Consider the following 8,506-nt stretch of genomic DNA (forward strand, 5'->3'; position numbering starts at 1 on the left):
GGAGTTTTGGTTCCCAGGGGAATCAGTAGTTGACTGAGGAAGAAGGATGGATGCCAAGCAGCAAGTAATGGATTTCCACTCTCCAGTTATATTTCTAGGGATATTAAATGTCTCTTCGTTGAGCCGTGGGCAACCACCAGCTGCTCTGTCCTTTACTGCAACATCAGTTGTGTCAGAGCTGTAATTAGAGGCCGGGACTCCCAGCTCTCAGACCATGCTCTTCATGTCATTTCCCTCCCACTTTCTGCAGGTGTGTTCAGCAGGCAAATCCCCCCTGGGCATCCCTGGACAGTGCCACCTGCGGCAGGCCTGCCTCTCATCTTGGCCAAAAGCAAGTCTCAGCCTCTTAGTCTGAGAATCAGGGAGTTGTTTCCTATTGGCCTTGCCATCTGATTTGCTATGACCTTGAGAACACTTTTCACATCTTTGAGCCTCAGTGGTATATTTAAAAACACCTGTAAAATGGAGCTAATGGTGACACTCACCTCCCAGGGCTGTGAGAGGCCAAAATGGACTTGTGATTTGTAAATGAGTGTAAAAATGGAAAGAATAATACTAACCATTACTATTGCTACCTGCTTCTTCCTCTGGGGAAATATTTTTTTCTTCAGCCTACCCCTTTTTCCTCTGTTCCCCCCAGGGAAGCAGCAATTTGCTCATGGCTTTGATTGAGATGAGTTTTGATGGCTTGGAAGCTTTCAGAGCCGCCCACTCTTCCTCCTCCCATCCTGCTGAGCTGACAATTTCGTATGACATCAATTCCTCTGACAGCCGTGTAAACAGATGGTGGTCCCCGCTGCCCGGGGTGCTGGGGAGCGATACCATGGTAACCTGCTAAACTGTGACAGGTGCCAGGACGGTGGGAAATCCAGGACCTTCAGACACACATGCACGTGGCTCCAGCAGCAGGCCCCAGGTTGTGGGTATATCTCAGACACAGGGAGTCAGGGCTGGCCCATGTGGCAGCAAGGTCATGGGCTCAAGTGCGGACCTTGCCCCTTCCTAGCCATATGATCATGGCTGAATTGCTTCCTCTCTCCTGGCCCATGTGGGACAATTAGCCTCATCTCAGAGTAGCAAGTGTATGGATCTGAATGTGCCTAACTCTGGGATGGGTACATTGCTGGTGCCCAATAAACGTTTGTTGAATGAATAAACAAATGGGTGAAAGAGTCCCAGAGGATCAACTCCCTAGAAGCTGGTTGGAAAATGGCACCCCTTGCAGGTCCTGGTTGGAAGAGGGCAAAGTGTGTGACTCTCTGGGATCTGGCCACCCCAGCTCCTTCTGTGAATGGTTGGGACCCAGTGCTTTGCAAGTGGTGGGAGCTCCATTCCCAAGTGCCCCCAGGGCAGGGAGGGTAAGTTAGCGCTCCCAGCTGGCACACTGGCGAGTGGGCCTGAGAGGGTCTGAGTTTATGGATTCCTAGCTTCTCGTAACTCTGCCTAATTGCCTCAGTTTCCCAAATTGTCCTCTCATTCCTGCTGGGCTTGGAGCTCTGCTTTAAACTGTGGGCTATTCCAAGCTCAGAGAGGGGCAGTGACTTGACTAAGGCTGCACAGCTAGCCATACAAATCAGCAGAGCCGGGGGAGCCTCTCTCATTCTGCAGCCAGGCTTTGTGTGGAAAGGTCCTCCCCAGCCTCCCATCAGCCCTATGAGCCCTGTTCTTTCACATGGCTCCCCAGACCATCCCCACCCCCTCGTCTTTCTCATTGTCCTCCTCTTGTTCCACATGCCTCGTGGCTGGGGTTGCCCCCTGTCTGAAAGGTAGGTATCAAAATGAAGCAGAGCTCAAGCTCCCAGTCAGGCTCACTCTGCCACTGACCAGCTAGATGTGGCCTTGGGTAAGTGACTTCACCTTTGGAAGTCAGTTCCTTCATATGTCAATGGAGAAAGATGATTTACTAGATGGATTAAATTAGGTAATATCTGCAAAATGCATGGAAGAGTGGCTGGCATGTAGCAAATTTTCAATAAATAGTAGTGATTTTCGATATTATGAAGACAAGATCTCTCTTCCCTGTGGAAAGGTTGCTTTCCACCAATGGGACTGACTTCAAGCAGGATGAAGAGTGGCAGAAGCACAGGTGTGGGAGACAGCAGGATGTGGGTCAAGCTGTGTAACCGTGGACAAGCATTTACCTTCTCTGAGCTTCTGTAAAATGGGGCCAATGATCCCTACCTACAGAGTTGTTGGGATTGGCTGGGTACCTGGAGCAGAGCCTGGCAGAGCAGGTGCTCAGTACATGCTAACACAATGCTGATTGTGATACATTCTCCTGGAACAAGGGTTATTTTGATGTCACTGAGTGCCGAGATCATCCAAGGCCGGGATTCTTCATACTGCATTCCTGGAAGGTGGCAGCATGACCTCTGCTTGCCTACCTCTAGTGACAGGCAACTCATTCCCGTCTAGTTGGACAGTTCTGCTAGAAGCTGAACTTCTATGGAGTTCAAATCTGCCTTTGTGTGGGCTTCCTCTCTGCCGTCTCTAGTTCTCCCTTTGGGGCCACCAAGACCAGCTTTCCCTCCACTCTTGGGGCTCAGCAGCCTGCTCCTCTGAGCCAACAAGAACCAGAACGGAGGAGATGCCCAAGAAGATGCCCCACGGCATCCCCTTCTCTTCCCTTCCCCACCCCCCGAAAAGCTTTCTGACCTTGTTGGCCAGGCTGGAAAGTTTGAGAGCTGGCAGGCAAGTATGGGAGATTGTCCTTGGGCACGCTAAATGGGCTGAATCCCGGGGTGGCCCCGTGGTGGAGAACCAAACACGGCAGGGCCCAGGATGGAGGCCAGAGTGTGTGCTGCCATCTCACGGGCCCAGGTTTGAGTCCAGCTCCCTTAGTTACGACTGGGTTGGCGGGTGTGTGACAACAATTCCTGCCTCATAGGGTTTTCCTAAGAATTAAATGGTTAGAGATATCTTAATGTCTAACATGGTTTTCGGAATCTGCTAATAATCATTTTTTTGGACCCCTAATCAGTGAATGGGTTAATCTGCTCCAAAGAAAAGCTTCAAATGAGCCAAGCTTTTAAACATTCATTACTCTTTCAGCTTCAAAGTATTTAAAAAAAATTATTTTATGCTTCTTTTAAAATTCATCAGCTTGGGGCAAGCTGGCTGCCTTAATAACAGCACTAAGGAAATGTTGATAAAGTTGTGTCAGTAACAGTCCTCCAGGAGGGAGTTTGCATCCAAACAGTCTCTGGAGCCTTCCAGTTTTCCCTGTAGGTCTTCAAGTGAGGCTGGACACCTCTAGACCCTCTTGCATGGCTGTGTTAGCCACCCTGATGTCATATCGCTGCCATCTTCCCTACAGGAGACAGGGCAATTAAAAGGAAAGCAAGCTAAGACCGCAAAGAAAGGAGGAAGTATGTCATAACCCACCCTACTTGTGTTCCAGGCTTTGGTAAAATTCAAGGCTAGACTATTTACTTTTCCCAGTTTTGTTCTCATTTCCATCACACGTTATTATACTCACTCACAGGCATAATGGAAACAGACACAGGGGAGCACACAGGTGGGAGAGGAAAGGACTTTCAATCCTTCCTTTTCATTCTGGTCCTGAATGAGTTATGGAATCCTGAACTTGCAAGAAAGCTAAAAGATTCTTCAACTGAGCTGGCTGCCTGGGAGAGAGATGCGATGGTTTGAGTGTTTGTTTCCCCCGCCCCAAATTTGTATGTTTAATTCCTGATCCCCAAGGCGATAGAATTGGGAGGGGGAAGTGATTAGATCATGAGGATGGAGTCCTCGTGATTGGGATCAATGCCCTTATAAAAGAAGCCCCAGAGCGCTCCCTAGCCCTGTCTGCCATGTGAAGACACAATGAGAAGTCTGTGACCTGGAAGAGGGCCCTCCCTTGACCATGCCAGCACCCTGATCTCAGACTTTCAGCCTCAAGAACTGTGAGAAATACATTTCTGCTGTTTATAAGCCACTCAGTCTGTGGTATTTTGTTATAGCGATTTTAATGGACTAAGAACACTGCAAGAAGGATCCCTGGAAGGATGTGGGCATCCAAGGCCCCTTGCACACTTCCTTCGTGGTGGAGCTCATTACCTTGCAGAAAGGCTCAGGAGAGGGGAAAGACCTCTGAAGCAAGAGTGAAGAAATATGAATTCTCGTCTTGCCTGCACTGCTGAGTGGCTACATTATTTGGACAAGGTGCTTCCTGTCTCTGGGTCTCCATTTCCTCACATGTCAAATCAGAGGTTTGGACTAGCTGACAACAATAATAATCTAGGAGTCATCACTGTTTGGGTGCTTTGTCTGCACTAGATTCTGAGTTAAGTGTATGACATAAATGATCCATTTTCACTCTCCCAACAACTCGAAGTTTCTTTGGAGAATCTGAGTGTCAATAAAGATCATATTAAATCTTAGGTCTTTTGTGTATCTGAAAATTATTCCAACAGTGCTTTTATATATCTGCAGACATCAGCCTCTTGATAAAGAACAAGGAATTTCCAATTAGATATGTATCAGGATTAGGTGTTACCGCATGTAACAGAAATCCCAAAAGTAACAGGGGCTTAAACACACAAGGGTTTACTTTACTGCAAGTAAAGTTAGAGTGCAGGGTTGGTATGGAAGCTCCAGAAATTCACCAAGCACCCAGCTTCCTTCTATCTTTGTGCTCTGTGGTACAAAACTTCCATCCTCAAGGATATCAGGTGATCCAAGAAGACTCCTGGAGCTCCAACCATCGCAGTTCCCCTGGAGGCAGCAGGAAGAGGAAGAGAGAAAGGGCAGAGAAGAGTGCACTTTGGCTGAATCAGCTCCCTTGGGACAGCCTTCCTGGAATGCTCAAAATTCACTTTCATTTTCACATCGTCGGCCAGAACTTAGTCATGTGGTCCCACCTACCCGCATGGGGAGGGTAGGAAATGTAGTCTTTTAACTGGTCACGTTGCCACCCTGAATAAAACCTTTGCTTGTAAGGAAGAAGAGAGGAAGGGACACCGGCTGACAAATGGAAGTCTCTGTTACAGATGCTTATGTGCAAAGGACTGTCTGAATAATCACAGACCAAGTGGACCATTTGGTAGACGTATTGATGTAGCAATTTGAACCTGGAACATAAAATACCAATGTTGGTACCAGTTAGGAATCTTTTGGTTGGGAGAGAAACCCCATCTCCCACTGACTTATTAAACAAGGACATTTATAAGGCCACATATTTTACTTGCAGAGGTAGGGTTAGCTTCAGGGTTGGTTGATTCAGCAACTCAACAACCTCATCAAGCCTGGGGTCTGTCCACCCATCTCTTCTCTTGTATAGGTGCTGGCTTTATCAGAGGCAGCTGGCTACAGTGGTTCCAGAGATCACATCGAGACCCAGTAATAGCCAAGCAAAGACGAGAGAACATCATTTCCAGTGACTTTCTCTTAGGAGCTACAAAGTGTTCTCAAAGGCCTCTCATGGCTCATCTAAGCAATGATGACTTCTAGATTATTATTTTTATCCGTTAGTCCAACCCTCTGGAGAAATCACTGGCAAGGGGAAGGGGCAATTAAACCCTGTCTGGAGCTGGAATCAGCTTTCTTGAAGCTCGTGGTTACTTGGGGGAGTAGTAGATACCTTAACAAAATTGGGGTTCTGTACACAGGGGCCAAAGGAGGAAGCAAGCTAGTAGGCAGCGAACAGTGTTCACTACAGTTTGGATACAGGTACTATCATCTCCATCTTGCAAAAATGGGATAGAGGCTCAGAGAGGTCAAGTAACTTGTTTGAAGTTAAACAGCCAATGAGCAGCAGAGATAGAGCCTGAATCAGGGAGGGTCGTCCCAGATTTAACATGCTTAGTATACTGCTCTGCAACCAGAGAATGGGGGGGGGTCCTCAGAAATCAACTGTATCCGTGCTTCCCAAACTTCAGCCATTTGTCCACCACCTCTGTGATGTTTTTCTCATATTTACTTATATCTGCACAATGATTTACTCAATATTTTTATTTAAAAAATACCACCTTTATAATTTTTCTTCACATAAACTCACAATTTTTACAACAATTGCATTTAAAAAGGAAACTAACACACTGACATAAATAGAAAACTAGTACTGCTTGCTAGAAATAGAAAATAAATTAGAAAAAAGAAACACAGTTGAAAATAACACTCATATCTATTCTAGAGCGTTGTCTTACCTGATAGAGATACTGAGCTCAAGGTCTGCTCTGTTTCTGTTATGAAGAATGACCAGGAGTGAGGAGAGCATTAAAGACTTAACCAGCACCAAGTTGAGGCTTCCTCCTTGATAAAATGACTTAAAGAGAATGGAAAACAGCAGTGCTTCCCTATGATGCAATTCAATGCCATGCGAGTCTCCTCCACATACTTGGGAAATCATCCCACATACCATTCTTTGAGAAACCTCAACTTAGATTGCAGCCTGATGGGTTAGCGACTGCCACGTTACACTCGACAACAAGATCTCAGGGGGCACACAACAATAGCACTCATTCTCAGAGGTCTGTGGTTCAGCTGGTGCTCGGCCAATCCAGGCAGGAATTGATTAAGTGACTCTTCTGTCTAGCTGGGAACAGGGTTGGCAAAATTTTTCTGTTAACAAGTCAGAAAGTAAACATGTTAGACTTTGTGGACCACACAGTCTCCCTTGCAATGACTCAGCACTGCTGTAATGGTGTGAAAGCAGCACAGACACGACATAAATAAATATTCAGGAGTGTGTTTCAATAAAGTTTTATTTATGAACACAGACATTTGAATTTTACATAACTTTCACATGCCACATAATAGTATTCTTCTTTTGATTTTTTTCAACCATTGAAAAATGTAAAAACATCCTTAGCTCTAGGGCCAAATCAAAATAGGTGATGGACAGGATTTGACCTGAAGACCGTAGTTTGTTCACCCCTGGTCTAAAACAAAAGCTGTCACTGCTTCCGCCATGGCTGGCTTCCTGGGTGTATGACCTGTAAAACTGCACAGGGCCATGCACATAGAAATTATTGATCTTGAAATTATTTGCACTTTTTGAATAAGAGACCCTGCATTTTCATTTTACAGTGGGACCTGCAGAATTATGTAGCCAGTCATGGCTCTGCTCACATGTGGGACATGGAGAACTATCCCCCAGCAGTGGCCTCACTGATGCAAACTCTCCTTGTGGTGATGGCAGAACTGCAAGAAGCTTAGTGGAAATGCCTGGGTCTGTTAACGTCTAAGCTTGGAACAGGCTCATTGTCACTTCTGTCCACATGTTTTGGCCAAAGCAAGTCGCATGGTCAAGCCCAAAATCAAAGAAAGGGGAGATACACCTTGTTCTTTTAATGAGAAGGACGAGTCACATGGAAAAGAACTTGGATGCAAGAAGAATTGAAGAATTGGGGCCAATAATCTACCACCAACCCTAGATGAGTATGTTAATCATTCTGGTTGTTTGCACACTTCAGTATCAACGAACTCATTACCCAGTCCTTATGACTATAAGTTTTATTAGTCCCCTGCTCCATCAGCCCAGGCAGAGGCAAGGACAAAAGATCTGTGTGTGTCCTGAGGTTGATTTCAGGGAGCAGCCATACACAAATAGACTTTCTTCCCTGTCTATGGGAGCAGGGAGACAAACAGCACAGACCTGATTCAATTTGTGTAGAAACAAGGGACTAGAACTCGCTGGCATTTTGAATGTATGAGCCAGCATGCCCATCTCCTCCCACAAGACTTAGCAAGCTCCCTTTCTTGGAAGGGTCCTCTTGGGGATCTCAGTACCTCGGATAGCACGCTTGTGCTGAAAAAAACTGGAGAAGAAAAATGACTGGCTCGCATTCTACTTGGGGAATTCTTTCTAGGTTTTAAACACGTTTGAATAAACCGAGTGAGTCCACAAATATATATCTGATTATACCACTCCCCTGCTTAGAGTCCTTTCCTGGTTCCCACTGCCCACGCTTGGCTTTACATCATGGCCCTCTGTGACCTGGCCACCACCCGCCTACACAACTGCGTTTCCTTCCACAACCTACTGAGTGCGAACATCTGGACATACTGGCCATCTTCCACCTATAGGTCTTTGCACCCATTGTCACGACCCTGGAGCTCACCAGTGTGATAAACCATCTCAAATACCTTTAAAAAGGAAAGGAAAAATTATTGGCTTGTGTAATTGAATATCTCACGGTGGAGGGAGCTTCAGTCATGCAGAGGTGCTTAAATAATGCCTTTAAGAATATGCTTTCCTCTGTGTTGGCTTCCCTCAGGCAGGCACTCCCCTCGCAGTGATCAGTAGCAGCTCCAGGGGAAGAGAAAAGTCTCTTTTCTAGACATTCCAGCAAAAGTCCCAGGACTGACTCTGATTGGCTGATAGGATCTTGTGTCCATTATTAAGCCAATGACATGGGGAGCTGGAGTGTACTAATGAATTGGCCAGTTTCAGAGCCTGTGCCTGTTCACACCTTCCCTGATTTCTGCATGCCCCTGGCTTTCTTCCCACATGACCTTCAACTGCTGCACCTGTGCATGTCCCCTCAGATCAGCTACTGGTGTG

General features: G+C 46.3%; 1 long non-coding RNA gene across 1 annotated transcript; it reads right to left on the bottom strand.

The window, feature by feature from the left end:
* Positions 1 to 4,460: 4,460 nt before the first annotated feature.
* On the bottom strand, positions 4,461 to 6,290 carry LOC137220871 (uncharacterized). The gene is made up of 3 exons (XR_010941819.1): positions 6,147 to 6,290; positions 4,867 to 5,072; positions 4,461 to 4,716 (listed from the first exon to the last, which is right to left on the bottom strand). It is a non-coding gene; the product is annotated as an uncharacterized lncRNA (long non-coding RNA).
* Positions 6,291 to 8,506: the final 2,216 nt, after the last annotated feature.

The sequence above is a fragment of the Pseudorca crassidens genome, chromosome 3, assembly GCF_039906515.1.
Source record: "Pseudorca crassidens isolate mPseCra1 chromosome 3, mPseCra1.hap1, whole genome shotgun sequence".
NCBI lineage: Eukaryota > Metazoa > Chordata > Mammalia > Artiodactyla > Delphinidae > Pseudorca > Pseudorca crassidens.